Consider the following 17,376-nt stretch of genomic DNA (forward strand, 5'->3'; position numbering starts at 1 on the left):
CGGAATACTGATTCAAGTTTCTCGAACCATCTGGTGAGACCAACTGGTCCCTCGGTGCCGTTGAAGTTATGCGGTTTGCAACTCTGGAATTCCTTGTATGTACACCCATTTCGAACGGGTCGAATAACCGGTGGTGGTGGCGGTGGAGCTTCAAGATTTCTTTCTGCTAGGGCTGCAGCGACCCGTTCGTTGATCATGTCCTCAATCTGGGCGGCGGTAGGTGTGGATCTTCCGTTAGCCATGGTATTCTAAACAAAAATTTTGACTCAAGTCAAAATCCAGTATGCAAGTAGTAATAATAGAGTATATAGTGACCAACATGGAATCAAAACATCACATGTTATTAAATAATGCATCTAGGTACAAATACCACAGAATCATCATACAGCAATGTAAATAGAACATCGTGCAAGAATTAAATAATGCAAAGTTCCATTCATTAATAATAATAAGTTTCATACATCTGAATAAGTTCGTACAATACATATGAAATACATGAAACTATATCTAGATTACATCATGAAATCTAAATACAAAGGCCTACTGTAATGACCCGCACTTTTTCGATCGATCTATACTTATAAGATTAATATTTACATAAATTAAACCTTACAACATGATAAGCAACCCAAATTGTTGAGACTTATGTTTTTGAAAAGAGATTTACACAACGTTTGACCGTCTAGTTTGACCGATGATATCACGAACTATATAACATATGATAATTATATGTTTGTGTATATATATGTATATATACATATTTAACATGATCTAAGGATGTTTTAATATCTCATTTTGTATTAATAACAATAAGTTATAAGTATATTTTGAAACTACTAACTTAAGTTTTCAAAACGATAACTATAAGTAATGTTTTTTGATATAAATACTTATAACCTATAATGTTTATACATATATCGTATATGTAATGTATTCAATCACTTTTTAAAGACTTAAATACATAAAACAATATAAGTATATTCACAAAAGATAGCTATATTTGAATTCTCATTCCATTTTTCACAAGATTTTCTATACGTATATCTAGAGTATATGTACTCGTATCATACCTAGCTTCTATACGTATTTACTATTGGTATATACACATCAAATCACCACCAACCAGCCCTTGTTCATGCCTTATGTATAAGGTAACTATCTTGTTCATGCCTTATGTATAAGGTAACTACTTTTGATGTTTAGTATGACTAATTACATAAAAATATAACATGAAATTTTGTTCATGTTTTTCCATTAATCATGTTTTTATGGCCTTAAATACATCTTCCATTTTCAAATTTTATTACCTCATTTCTTTAAACAAAAACACACTCTTAAGAAACTCCATAACCATTCAGCTAGTATCCATGAAGATCTAGCCATAAAAACATCACTTAAACACCATAAGAAAAACCTTACAAAAACACTTCAAGAATCCTTTCAAGAACACAAGTTTACTTCCAATCTTTCATCCAACTCCATCACTCTTTTGGTTCTAGATTTTTACTTCTCTTTTACAGCAATCTTGTCCAAGTAACTTGAGGTAGTAACTTTGTTCATAACCTTATTCGATTCATATATATATAGCTATCTTATTTTGTGGTATAAAATTTTAACAACAAGAACATAGTTTGAATGTTTTCAAACTTGTTTGCAAACTAAATAGATCCTTCTAACTTAACTTTTAAAATACTTCAAGACCTGTAATATTTCATAAATATATGCTAATTTAACAAGGTATAACTTGGTTTTTCAAAGAACACCTTAAAAACTGAATTTACGACGTTAGAGTGCAACCGGGGGCTGTTTTGGGTTGGATAATTAAAGACTATCTTGAACTTTGAATTGGAAGTTTATTTTCTGGAAAAATGATATTTGCTATGAATGTGATAACACATAAAAATTTCATGATTTAACTCAAAGTATAAGTATTTTTAGAAAAATAATCATTTAAGGTTGTTTACATGATGGAAAATGATTAACTTCATAAGTTTTACTAAAGTTTGACCTATGACCTGTGATTTTGAATACAAACTAAGGTATTTACAGTTCATAGTCTTAAAGAGGGACTCGATCCAAGGAAGTGGCAAGTTGAACCAACAAAAACGGAGTTGTAACGAAGAAACTACGACCAAAACAAAATCGGATATCCAAGACTAGTTTAGCTACGAAAATAATTGGAGAAAATTAAATAAATCACATCTTTTTAAAATAACATGATATTTTATATATATGTACTCATAATTTAATTTTATATGGTTCATGATCACCCGTAAACAATACGAGAAGATTAATCATAAGATCCCATGATTGTACGCAACACGTCATTTGACAACACCGGTACTTTATGTACGCAACACGTCATTTGACAACACCGGTACCGTGGGTCAAGATTAATCTCGACCAATACATATACGATGGGGGTTTTTATTTATTTCATTGGGGGTTTATTAAACACCTAAAAATGAACCATTTAAAATTGAATTACTAACATCGGACTGCTAACTACGGACTAAGGAATTATTAAAAGTATTAAAAGTATTATAAGTATATATATGTGACATTTGTTTAAAAAGAAAAGGTATTGATATATTATATATGGATAGGTTCGTGATATCAATCGGAGACCAAGTCAAAATTACATATCTTCAAGACGAAAGTGAGTATATAGTCTCACTTTTAAACTCTAAGTATTTCGGGATGAGAATACATGTATTTTATGTTTTACGTTATGGACACAAGTAACTGAAAAATATATTCTACGTTGAGTTGTACCACTGGCATACTTCCCTGTAGCTTGGTAACTGTTATTTACAGCGGTATTGTAAACGCGAATCCTGTTGATAGATCTATCAGGCCTGACAACCCCAACCGGACTGGACGACCAGTATTCAACGGTTGCACAGTACTTCGTTTCGTGACTACACTTGGTACGGTGTAGTAAGATTTCATAATAAAGGGAATATGCGACGTGATTAAATGTTAAGTATGGTTACCAAGTGCTCAACCACTTAGAATATTTTTATTAAAATGTTTATATGTGAAATCTTGTGGTCTATATATATATATTGCTGCCGGCATTAAACCTATATCTCACCAACTTTATGTTGACGTTTTAAACATGTCTATTCTCAGGTGATAACTAAAAGCTTCCGCTGCAACATGTTGAATTTAAGCAAGATCTTGAGTATGCATATTTGTGTCAAAAATAAAACTGCATATCCGAGGAATTGTAATGTAAAATATGCTAGAAATCGTATTGTTATCATCACATGTAAAGTTTGTAAGTCTAAGATTACCGCTAAACGATAATCATCTTTTTATTGTCTAAAGCTTGTATTAAAATAAGAGTTATGGTTTGTAATGTAAAATAAATGCAGTTGTTCTTTTAAAAAAAATGTCGCATATAGAGGTCAATACCTCGCAATGAAATCATACGTTATCTAACTCGTTCTTATGGTTAAGGACGGGTTATGACATGTGGTATCAGAGCGGTGGTCTTAGCGAACCAGGTTTGCATTAGTGTGTCTAACTGATAAGTCGTTAGGATACATTAGTAAGTCTGGACTTTGACCGGGTCTGATTTAAAAACCATTGCTTATCATTGTTGGTTAAAATTTATATGTAAATATTATGTAGTACTAATGGGTTAGTAGTTGTGTGATAGATGTCGGGCTCAAAACTTGTTATCACATTCAGCGACTCCGAACCAGAATCTTCAGATGGTGTTCCAGTCATTAACATATCCGATGACGAAAATAATATCTTTGGGGAAGACTCACAAATTCCGGATGAACCGACTATAGAGAACCCGGAAAGTGAACCCGAGGAGGAAAGTGAACCCGAGGAGGAAAGTGAACCCGAGGAAGAAATACAGGAAATTACGAAAGACAAGTTCGAATTAGGAAAGAAACGAAAGGCTAATGAATTAGAAAATTCAAATCCCGAGTTTAGTGAGGATGATGTGGCACCAACTCCACTAGACACTACCACCCCTATTCCCGCTATTCCTATTCGTTCTATCCCGGCATCCAGTTCTTCAGTCCCACAGCCAAAATATAGGCAGACAGCTAGGATAAGCGTTAGGCGATTCATTGAACCTAAACGTCTTAGAAAATAGACCAAACGATGCGCTGCCGTATTAAACCATGGGATCATATAATGTTTTGTATAATATTATTAGTGTGGTTTGCTTAATGTTCGATGTAAGATAAGCATATGTAAAATAGTGAAGTGTGAAATGCAATAATTTTCCATGGTTAAGTATTATTTAGATGGTAGTAATTGATTCTGTACTAAGCTATTAAGTATGGACATTAACGGGTAGGTACTACCCTAGATATAATTATAAAACGCTAATAAGAAGAAAAGGCTTTTATAATAATACCTGGTTCATATTATTAATAAGCTATAATGTACTGTAAATATACACTACATCTATAATATTCCATATGAATAATTATTTTCTTTTCATTCTTATAGAAGAATATGGCGCGATTGAACCGAATGACGGAACAAGAAATCCAGGAACTCATCAATCAGCGAGTGAACGACAGAATGTTATGGGTCGAGGCTGCAAGAGGTGCTGCAGTTAACCCAAATCCTCGTGTGGGGTGCACTTACAAAACTTTTCAAGCTTGCAAGCCCTCATCATTCAGTGGAACAGAAGGACCGATCGGTTTAACCCGGTGGATAGAAAAGATGGAGACTGTGTTTAAAATCAGTGGTTGTGTTGAAAAGGACATGACCAAGTATGCATCGTGCACTTTACAAGATAGTGCACTCACGTGGTGGAAAAATTATGTGAAGGCTGTAGGAGGAGATGTAGCTTATGATACTCCTTGGGAAGAATTCAAAACAATGTTAATCAACGAGTATTGTCCAATGAACGAGGTTAGGAAGTTGGAAGATGAATTACGAAGCCTGAAGGTTGTTGGTACTGAAATCACCAACTACAATCAGCGATTCATGGAATTAGTTTTGCTATGTCCTGAATTGGTTCCAACCGAAGAACGGAAGATTGAAATGTACAAAGATGGTTTGCCCAAAAAGGTCAAGGCAAATGTTACAGCATCGAAACCTAAGACAATTCATGAAGCTATAACCATGGCAAACGAGCTAATGGATCAGGTCATCATGGATAAGAAAGTATCCAATACTGATGTGAAAGGTATCAGGTAACAAAAGAAAGTGGAATGGAAATTATGATCGAGGTAACCAACAACAATCTTTTAAGAAACAAGAAATCACGCAAGGTGCGGGTAGTGGTTTAAGCTTTGGTTATAAAGGACAAAATCCTTTATGTAACCGATGCCACAAACATCACTCTGGCTACTGTAATGTGGTATGCAACAAATGTAATCGAAAGGGTCATCTTGCTGAAGATTGTAGGGCCCTCGTTACAAATACAAATGGTACCAAGACTACTGCCACCAATGCAAATAGAACTGCTTTGGCTACCATTACTTGTTATGGGTGTGGAAAACAAGGTCACTATAAGAGCCAGTGCCCGAATCCAGAGAAGAATATCGGACCTGCACGAGGGAGAGCATTTGTTATTAATGCTAGAGAGGCGTGTGAAGACCCGGAGCTTGTTACGGGTACGTTTACCATTAATAACTTATCCGCATCTATTATATTTGATACTGGTGCCGATAGAAGTTACGTGAGTAGAGGCTTTTACGCTAAATTGAATTGTTCATCATTACCTCTAGATGCTAAGTACATGATTGAGTTAGCTAATGGTAAACTAATTAAAGCCGATAAAATTTGCCGTGATTGTAAAATAAATTTAGCCGGAGAAACGTTTAAAATTGACTTAATACCCGTAGAATTAGGAAGTTTTGATGTAATAGTCGGCATGGACTGGATGTCCAAAGTAGGAGCTGAAGTTGTGTGTGCCAAGAAGGCAATTCGCATTCCTAGTAAGGATAAAATGCCGGTGATGATTTATGGAGAGAAGGGTAATTCAAAGCTAAAACTCATTAGCTGTTTGAAAGCCAAGAAGTGTTTAGAAAAGGGATGTTATGCTATTCTAGCACATGTTAATAAAGTCGAAAAGAAAGAAAAAGAGAAGTGCATCAACGATGTGCCTGTGGCAAGAGATTTTCCTGAAGTTTTTCCGGAAGAGTTGCCGGGATTACCTCCATTTAGATCTGTAGAATTTCAAATAGATCTTGTACCAGGAGCTGCACCGGTTGCCCGTGCTCCATATAGACTTGCACCGTCCGAGTTAAAAGAACTTCAGAGTCAGTTAAAAGAATTACTGGATCGTGGATTCATACGACCAAGTACTTCACCGTGGGGAGCTCCAATTTTATTCGTCAAGAAGAAAGACGGATCTTTCCGAATGTGTATAGATTATCGTGAATTAAATAAGTTAACTATCAAGAATCGGTATCCACTACCGAGAATTGACGACTTATTTGATCAACTCCAAGGATCATGTGTGTACTCGAAAATTGACCTAAGATCGGGCTATCATCAATTACGCGTCAAAGAAGAAGATATACCGAAAACTGCTTTTCGGACACGTTACGGTCATTACGAATTTTTGGTCATGCCGTTTGGATTGACGAATGCGCCAGCTGTATTCATGGACCTCATGAATCGAGTTTGTAGTCCATATCTAGATAAGTTTGTTATCGTTTTCATTGATGATATTCTTATCTATTCCAAGAGTGAGCAAGAGCATGAGCAGCATTTAAGGTTGATATTAGAGTTGTTAAGAAAAGAACAGCTATATGCTAAATTTTCTAAATGTGCTTTCTGGTTGAAAGAAGTGCAATTTCTTGGCCACGTTGTTAGTAGCAAAGGAATTCAGGTTGATCCAGCAAAAATTGAAGCCATTGAAAAATGGGAGACTCCTAAGACACCAACGCAGATACGCCAATTTTTGGGTTTAGCCGGTTATTATAGAAGGTTTATTCAAGATTTTTCCCGAATAGCTAAGCCGTTGACAGCATTAACGCAAAAAGGGAAGAAATACGAATGGACCTCGGAGCAGGAGAACGCATTTCAATTACTGAAGAAGAAGTTAACTACGGCGCCTATTTTATCGTTACCTGAAGGGAATGATGATTTTGAAATATATTGTGACGCTTCGCGACAAGGTTTTGGTTGTGTTCTTATGCAACGAAAGAAAGTTATTGCATACGCATCTCGACAATTGAAGATTCACGAGCGGAATTATACGACGCATGATCTAGAACTGGGAGCAGTCGTGTTTGCATTGAAGATATGGAGACACTACTTGTATGGGGTTAAATGCACTGTGTTTACTGATCATAAAAGCCTTCAACATATTTTTGATCAGAAACAGCTGAACATGAGGCAACGTAGGTGGGTCGAGTTAATAAATGACTATGATTGTGAAATTCGTTATCATCCCGGGAAAGCGAATGTGGTGGCTGACGCACTAAGCAGAAAGGAACGAGAACCAATTCGAGTACGAGCGATGAACATAAAAATTCGCATGAATCTCAACTCACAAATCAAAGAAGTTCAACGAGAAGCACTTACTAAAGAAAATATAGGAAATGAAATAATGAAGAAGTATGAGAAGCAACTCGTTATGCGGGAAGATGGAATTCGATATTTTGCAAACCGTATTTGGGTACCAAAGTTGGGTGGATTAAGGAAGTTAATATTGAATGAGGCACATAAGACAAGATACTCGATACATCCTGGAGTTGGAAAGATGTATCAAGATCTTAAGACGCATTATTGGTGGCCTAATTTGAAGACAGATGTTGCAACATATGTTGGGGAATGTTTAACTTGTTCCAAAGTCAAAGCAGAACACCAGAAGCCGTCAGGATTACTTCAACAACCAGAAATCCCAGAATGGAAATGGGACGGTATTACCATGGATTTCATCACGAAGTTACCAAAGACTGCCTGGGGATACGACACTATTTGGGTAATTGTTGATCGTCTTACCAAATCTGCACATTTCTTGCCTATAAAGGAAACGGATAGAATGGAGAAACTATTACGATTGTATATAAAGGAAATTGTTTCAAGGCATGGAATACCTATTTCCATTATATCTGATCGTGATAGTAGATTTACCTCAAAGTTCTGGCAATCACTACAGGAGGCACTAGGAACTCGTTTGGATATGAGTACCGCATATCATCCACAAATGGACGGGCAGAGTGAAAGAACAATTCAGACTCTTGAAGACATGCTCAGGGCATGTGTGATCGATTTTGGAAACGGATGGGATAAGTATCTACCATTAGCAGAATTCTCGTATAATAATAGTTATCATGCGAGCATTAAAGCTGTACCATTCGAAGCATTGTACGGAAGGAAGTGTAGATCTCCTATCTGTTGGAATGAAGTAGGAGATCGACAATTAACTGGTCCCGAGATCATACATGAAACTACTGAAAAGATAGTACAAATTAAGGAGAGATTGAAAACAGCCCGTAGTCGCCAAAAGAGCTACGCTGATGTTCGAAGGAAACCATTAGAGTTTCAGATCGGTGACATGGTTATGTTAAAGGTATCACCATGGAAAGGTGTAATACGTTTCGGCAAAAGGGGTAAACTGAACCCAAGGTACGTAGGCCCGTTCAAGATCATCGAACGCATTGGACCGGTAGCTTATCGACTCGAGTTACCACAACAACTCGCCGGAGTACATAATACATTTCACGTCTCAAACCTTAAAAAGTGTCTTGCAAAGGAAGACCTCACCATTCCTCTTGAAGAAATCCATGTCGACGAGAAACTACAATTCATCGAAGAACCAATCGAAATCATGGATCGTGAAGTTAAACGGCTCAAGTAGAGCAGCATACCGATCGTTAAGGTTCGTTGGAATGCTCGAAGAGGTCCCGAGTTTACTTGGGAAAGATAGGATCAGATGAAACAAAAGTATCCACACTTGTTTCTCGATGACGCAAAATAGGTACAATTTTAAAATTTCTGGACGAAATTTATTTAACGGGTAGGTACTGTAATGACCCGCACTTTTTCGATCGATCTATACTTATAAGATTAATATTTACATAAATTAAACCTTACAACATGATAAGCAACCCAAATTGTTGAGACTTATGTTTTTGAAAAGAGATTTACACAACGTTTGACCGTTTAGTTTGACCGATGATATCACGAACTATATAACATATGATAATTATATGTTTGTGTATATATATGTATATATACATATTTAACATGATCTAAGGATGTTTTAATATCTCATTTTGTATTAATAACAATAAGTTATAAGTATATTTTGAAACTACTAACTTAAGTTTTCAAAACGATAACTTTAAGTAACGTTTTTTGATATAAATACTTATAACCTATAATGTTTATACATATATCGTATATGTAATGTATTCAATCACTTTTTAAAGACTTAAATACATAAAACAATATAAGTATATTCACAAAAGATAGCTATATTTGAATTCTCATTCCATTTTTCACAAGATTTTCTATACGTATATCTAGAGTATATGTACTCGTATCATACCTAGCTTCTATACGTATTTACTATTGGTATATACACATCAAATCACCACCAACCAGCCCTTGTTCATGCCTTATGTATAAGGTAACTCTCTTGTTCATGCCTTATGTATAAGGTAACTACTTTTGATGTTTAGTATGACTAATTACATAAAAATACAACATGAAATTTTGTTCATGTTTTTCCATTAATCATGTTTTTATGGCCTTAAATACATCTTCCATTTTCAAATTTTATTACCTCATTTCTTTAAACAAAAACACACTCTTAAGAAACTCCATAACCATTCAGCTAGTATCCATGAAGATCTAGCCATAAAAACATCACTTAAACACCATAAGAAAAACCTTACAAAAACACTTCAAGAATCCTTTCAAGAACACAAGTTTACTTCCAATCTTTCATCCAACTCCATCACTCTTTTGGTTCTAGATTTTTACTTCTCTTTTACAGCAATCTTGTCCAAGTAACTTGAGGTAGTAACTTTGTTCATAACCTTATTCGATTCATATATATATAGCTATCTTATTTTGTGGTATAAAATTTTAACAACAAGAACATAGTTTGAATGTTTTCAAACTTGTTTGCAAACTAAATAGATCCTTCTAACTTAACTTTTAAAATACTTCAAGACCTTTAATATTTCATAAATATATGCTAATTTAACAAGGTATAACTTGGTTTTTCAAAGAACACCTTAAAAACTGAATTTACGACGTTGGAGTGCAACCGGGGGCTGTTTTGGGTTGGATAATTAAAGACTATCTTGAACTTTGAATTGGAGGTTTATTTTCTGGAAAAATGATATTTGCTATGAATATGATAACACATAAAAATTTCATGATTTAACTCAAAGTATAAGTATTTTTAGAAAAATAATCATTTAAGGTTGTTTACATGATGGAAAATGATTAACTTCATAAGTTTTACTAAAGTTTGACCTATGACCTGTGATTTCGAATACAAACTAAGGTATTTACAGTTCATAGTCTTAAAGAGGGACTCGATCCAAGGAAGTGGCAAGTTGAACCAACGAAAACGGAGTTGTAACGAAGAAACTACGACCAAAACTAAATCGGATATCCAAGACTAGTTTAGCTACGAAAATAATTGGAGAAAATTAAATAAATCACATCTTTTTAAAATAACATGATATTTTATATATATGTACTCATAATTTAATTTTATATGGTTCATGATCACCCGTAAACAATACGAGAAGATTAATCATAAGATCCCATGATTGTACGCAACACGTCATTTGACAACACCGGTACTTTATGTACGCAACACGTCATTTGACAACACCGGTACCGTGGGTCAAGATTAATCTCGACCAATACATATACGATGGGGGTTTTTATTTATTTCATTGGGGGTTTATTAAACACCTAAAAATGAACCATTTAAAATTGAATTACTAACATCGGACTGCTAACTACGGACTAAGGAATTATTAAAAGTATTATAAGTATTATAAGTATATATATGTGACGTTTGTTTAAAAAGAAAAGGTATTGATATATTATATATGGATAGGTTCGTGATATCAATCGGAGACCAAGTCAAAATTACATATCTTCAAGACGAAAGTGAGTATATAGTCCCACTTTTAAACTCTAAGTATTTCGGGATGAGAATACATGTATTTTATGTTTTACGTTATGGACACAAGTAACTGAAAAATATATTCTACGTTGATTTGTACCACTGGCATACTTCCCTGTAGCTTGGTAACTGTTATTTACAGCGGTATTGTAAACGCGAATCCTGTTGATAGATCTATCGGGCCTGACAACCCCAACCGGACTGGACGACCAGTATTCAACGGTTGCACAGTACTTCGTTTCGTGACTACACTTGGTACGGTGTAGTAAGATTTCATAATAAAGGGAATATGCGACGTGATTAAATGTTAAGTATGGTTACCAAGTGCTCAACCACTTAGAATATTTTTATTAAAATGTTTATATGTGAAATCTTGTGGTCTATATATATATATTGCTGCCGGCATTAAACCTATATCTCACCAACTTTATGTTGACGTTTTAAACATGTCTATTCTCAGGTGATAACTAAAAGCTTCCGCTGCAACATGTTGAATTTAAGCAAGATCTTGAGTATGCATATTTGTGTCAAAAATAAAACTGCATATCCGAGGAATTGTAATGTAAAATATGCTAGAAATCGTATTGTTATCATCACATGTAAAGTTTGTAAGTCTAAGATTACCGCTAAACGATAATCATCTTTTTATTGTCTAAAGCTTGTATTAAAATAAGAGTTATGGTTTGTAATGTAAAATAAATGCAGTTGTTCTTTTAAAAAAATGTCGCATATAGAGGTCAATACCTCGCAATGAAATCATACGTTATCTAACTTGTTCTTATGGTTAAGGACGGGTTATGACACCTACGGTGAAGGCGGGTGAACTGCTCCTCGAGCCAACTGCTCCTCGAGCTCAGTGACTCGAGCTCGGAGAGTCTCAACCTCCCTAATCAGTTCCTCGTTAGAGGGAGCTGGTGGGGCAGGCGGTGCAGGTGGGGCGGGTGGTGCCGGTGGTGCTGATGTAGATGGTCCGGCTCCGGATGTAGACGGTACGTCCCTAGATGTAAGTGGTCCATATCTAAATCTAGGTGGTACGGTTCCAGGAATAGTCAATACGTAACGGGGAACCTTACGTATCTGTGGGTCGGCAGGGTATGGCACAACTCGTTTACGAGCAGTAACCCTACGACGATGGCCAAAAGCGTCAGTAAAAGCACGACCTCCATTCACCCCTGGAATGACGGTGCCGTCAGAACGGTACCGCTTCTTTGGCGGGGTGGAGGGTGCCTGAATAGGTCTATCAGCAGGATCCTCATCATCGCTGGAGTCGTCTGATGATGAAGAATCGGTGGATGATGAGTCATCCGAATCGTGTGGTGGTGACACTGGTGGCTGAGCTGGTAATCCGAAGCGTCCGAAGGCGGCCAACATCTGTCTGTGTCTGCCTGGAGGAATCACGACTAAACGTCCGTCGGGAGTGCGTCGGCAAGGTGTGCGCATGTGGTTACGAAACGGCCCTTCCCCGAACTCCGCGGGGATCTCAATACCACCAATGCTGGGCTGTGACCTCGAGGGTCCGGGAGCGGACACTGGGGTAGGTGCACTAGTACCATCTCCGGAAGTGGAAGCGCCGGGATGACTAGTGGGTGTCGGGGCCGGTGTATCGGCAGTAGCAGCAGCAGGTGTAGCAGTAGGTAGGGCGACGGGGTCTGAGTCTGTACTGCCCGAAATGCCAGCAGGTGGAACATCCGACATCTGAACAAGGAAAAATAAATTTTCCATGTCAGTATGTCATAAAGCAAGCAAATAATAGGCCAACAGTTTAAATCATGTATAACAATAAGTAGCATGGCAATAATAACGAATCGTACAGAAGTAGCATGCAATCGAAAGCAAGTAATATCATGCAGTAGTGAAATCATGTAGTAGCATACGGCATATAGCAGAAAAAGTAAGCATTAGCATGTAGTAAGCTCAGCGGAAACAAGTAAACTAGCAAGTTGTAAATTAGTCCTATTAGTGAATCCTACTCGGGTCGGTCTTAGACTCACTAATGCAACCTAATTCCCTACAACCAATGCTCTGATACCAAATGTGACGCCCCGTACAAAACCATCGTGTACGAATCAGCAACAACAGGATCATTACAAGGTTAAGTACTATATGCTGTAATTAAAGAAGTTGCATTCACGATAAAAAGGGGATGTCATAACCGACATCAAATGTTTTACATTTCAAAAGCATGCTTCACTAAGTAGAAGCAAATAAATAAGTGTACGTGACCCCAAAGGTCGTTACATAACATAGTTTCAAAAGTAAATAAGTTTGAATGCAAGTTAAGTAGTCATGCGATAACAACTCTAAGCAACGGGTTCTACAGCACGACTAGTACACAGCGGAAGCAACCTCAAGCACCTGAGAAATACATGCTTAAAAACGTCAATACAACGGTTGGTGAGCTATAGTTTAAGTATAACAGTATGTAAGGTAGGCCACGAGATTTCAGTGCTACAAAGAGCGTTTCAAAATAGTATGATAAAGTATATGTTAACCGTGGGCACTTGGTAACTAACTTAACGTTTAAAATACCCCCTAAAAGTACACTTGGCGAGCACGTATGTTTACGAAGTATTAAACACTCATTGACTGCTAGCGCGACTAGCCCGAGTGGGGATGTCAAACCCTATGGATCCATATCTAAGATTCGCGTTCACGGTTCAAAAACCAATGATTAAACGTTACCGAGCTAAAGGGAATGTTTATGCCGTTGTATAACCCACACATATATAAGTTTAAGTACTCGTGCCTAGTATGTAAAACATAAAATCCGCATGTATTCTCAGTTCCCAAAATAAGTTAAAGTAAAAAGGGAATGCTATAACTCACAATGATATGTAGCGGTAAAGTAGTAGTCGGGAAAGGTGTGCAAGTAAATGGTCCGAAGTCCTCAACCTAAGTCAAATAGTACTAAGTCAGTAAATCGTCTTAATAGGTTTAAAAGTATGTATTTAAGGTCTTAAGGGTCATCATCATTCATCATCAAACAAAAGGCGCAAAGTAAGTTTCGTTTATGAAAGTAGTTTAAAACAAAGGCTGACTTCGATCAGTCACCACGGCCTCTACCCTTACTGAATTAAGGTGAGACCAGTGGCCATGGCTCCGTATATGAGTCCCTTAAGTGTGGTAAAATTTACAGAAGCAAACTCGTCTTGTTTTGACCGTGGCGACGGTCTAAGTGCGAGTAGGTCAGAAATTTCTGCACAACGTTAAAGGACATAGTAACGATCGGAGGGCCATAAATCCTAAACCGTAACTCGGATTAAGATGAGTCCTATATGAAAAGTTATCTACTCGAAAAGTTCTATCTAAAAATCAAGGTTAGAACAGCCCAGGTCTACTGGTCTGTTCCAGAAGCATCAGGTCAGTAGGTTTTGGACAGAACAGTGAGTTTAAAAGGGTTCCGGTGGTCTTGGTGCTTGATGTTCATCATGGTTCTCATCCTTGATGCATATAGCTTCAAGTGTACAACTCATTGATGTATCTACATCATCTTAACCAAGTCTTGACCATCATAACCCATGTGCAAGTCTAAGACATGAAGCACAACTCACTTAAGAGTTGTATGAAGTTTGATGAACCAAAGTTGCATCAAGGTCTTAGATCTAACACATACATGGACTTTAAAGCTAATAACAAGTTACAAAATTGAAAGTAAACTAACTAATCAAGATCATAAGTAGTAGAACATAGTTCTTAATTTGATCTTGAAGATCCAAGACTCAAAAGTCTAGATCCAAAGTTATATTTAAGGAAAACTTATTTGTGTGTTCTTGAACTTTCAAAGTTAACTTAATTTGTTCAAGAGATATGAGATCAAGACTAACTTGTAGTACTTGACCATATAAACTAACTACATGAAATTAAAGTGTATAAAATAAAGAAACAAGTTAATTAAACAAGTAATTAGTTCAAGGGTTGCTCATACTTTAAAGATTCAACCAAAGTTGATCTTTAAGTAAAGTAAACTTTAAGTTTACTTCCATGACTTACAAGTATGATTTCAACAACAATGAACTTATATCTTTTGAAACAATATATGTAGAACATAAACTAGTAAGTTTAGTTCTTGTGTTCTTGATGAATACAAGATATTATGAAGAATCAAGACTAGGAAGTTAGATTCTTGGAACTAAGTAAGATTAACTAACAATTTCATGAAACAAACTAACAAGTAAACAAACAACAAATGATGATGATGATTCATGTATGTATTTAGTTTTAAGACAAAGGAAAGAAGAAGAGAAAAATGTTCTTGTTACTTACAAAAATGTAGAAGAATATGAGAGAAAGTTTGAGAGAAAAGTGAGTGTGTGTGTGTGTGTGTAAATGAAAGAGTAATATGAATACAAGTGAGTATGTAGTGTAAAAAAAATTCAAAACACCACTAAATGGACACCATGGTTTCGGCATTCAGCAGAAAAAGGGAGGGGGAAGGTTTGTTCTTTGGATACTTGGATGAAAAGCTTACAAAAGATGGGTATTAAGGGTGCATGCATGGGGAAGGTGTGAAACTAGATTCCAAGTCTTCTTTAACTAACTAGTTCATGAACTAATTGATACTTACAAGTGAAAGAATGGGCTAAAGGGTCCATTAATAATGTAGAGTGGGCTTGGAAGTCCAATAACATGAGTCCATTACACTAACAAAGCCCAAGTTCAAATAAATCACAAGTTAAACCAATTAAAGCCCAAGTAACTAACTAATAGCCTTAGTTAATTAAAATGATTAATAAATTTAATCATGAATGTAAATAATATCTAAAAATATTATTCGTGAAAGTTCCGGGTGTCACAAAGACGTTTCGGGCCCTTAAAAGTCAAGTACGGGCAATCATGGCAACATGTAAATGTAATAACGTACATTCGTTTAAACACGCGTATTAATAATAGTAATTATTAATAAATAAATGTTGGAAATTCCAGGGTCGTTACACTCACTATACTGTATTTTGTAGTAAAAATACATATGACGACATTGAACAATGCAGGGTTGGCCTCGGATTCACGAACCTATATTATTCATATATATATATATATATATATATATATATATATATATATATATATATATATATATATATATATATATATATATATATATATATATATATATATATATATATATATATATATATATATATATATATTAAAACATATACTCGTAATCGAATAATTTCATATATTATAATTTTACATATTAGATATTTAATTTGTATATATGTTTGAAAATGATTATTATTTATATAGTTATATACGTATATATACTTTAAAATTACCTAATTTGTTATATGTGAATATTTATATAAAGATTGTTAATATAATTAATTTCATACTTATATGTAATATTACATATAATTATAATTATAATAATAATAATAATAATAATAATAATAATAATAATAATAATAATAATAATAATAATAATAATAATAGTAACCATAGTCTTAATAATGATAATAATACTAAAATGTTAAAGTAATAATAATAATATCATTAGTAATACATATAATAATAATAACAACAATGGTAATAATAATAATAGTTCTAAAAAGAATACTAATGCTAATATTTGTATTATTTTAATAATAAATATAATAATAATCATCATAATCATAAAAATGATAATAATACAAAAATGATAAAATTAATAATAATAATTATATATGTAATACTTATAATAATACTTATGATAATAATTTTTATAATATTATAGTTATGGTAATAATAATAATAATTATAATACTAATAACAACAATAATAATAATAATAATCATAATAATAACAATAATAATAATAATAATAATAATAATAATAATAATAATAATAATAATAATAATAATAATAATAATAATAATAATAATGATAATGATGATGATAATAATAATAATAATAATAATAATAATAATAATAATAATAATAATAATAATAATAATAATAATAATAATAATAATAATAATGAAAGTAAAGAAAGCTACCTTATAAATCGTTTTAAAAAAATGCACCATGGAGGGATCGAACCCGAGACCTCTCGCTCACACGAACCAACGTTTAACCATTACTCCGTCTGTTATCTTTTTGACTTATTTGATACATAAATAATTATAACCCGTTTTGTTTTTCTGTCTTTCATCTCCTACAATTCCTTTATCAATCAAATCGACCAGAAAGTATATTTATAAGTTTTTATCTTGAATTAAATTATGATATAGATTCGAAATAATTAAATGTGTTTGTTACCTTTTACCAAAAAGATTTAAAACAAAGGAACTCGCTGTATC

The sequence above is a fragment of the Rutidosis leptorrhynchoides genome, chromosome 10 (assembly GCF_046630445.1).
Source record: "Rutidosis leptorrhynchoides isolate AG116_Rl617_1_P2 chromosome 10, CSIRO_AGI_Rlap_v1, whole genome shotgun sequence".
NCBI classification, from domain to species: Eukaryota; Viridiplantae; Streptophyta; class Magnoliopsida; order Asterales; family Asteraceae; genus Rutidosis; species Rutidosis leptorrhynchoides.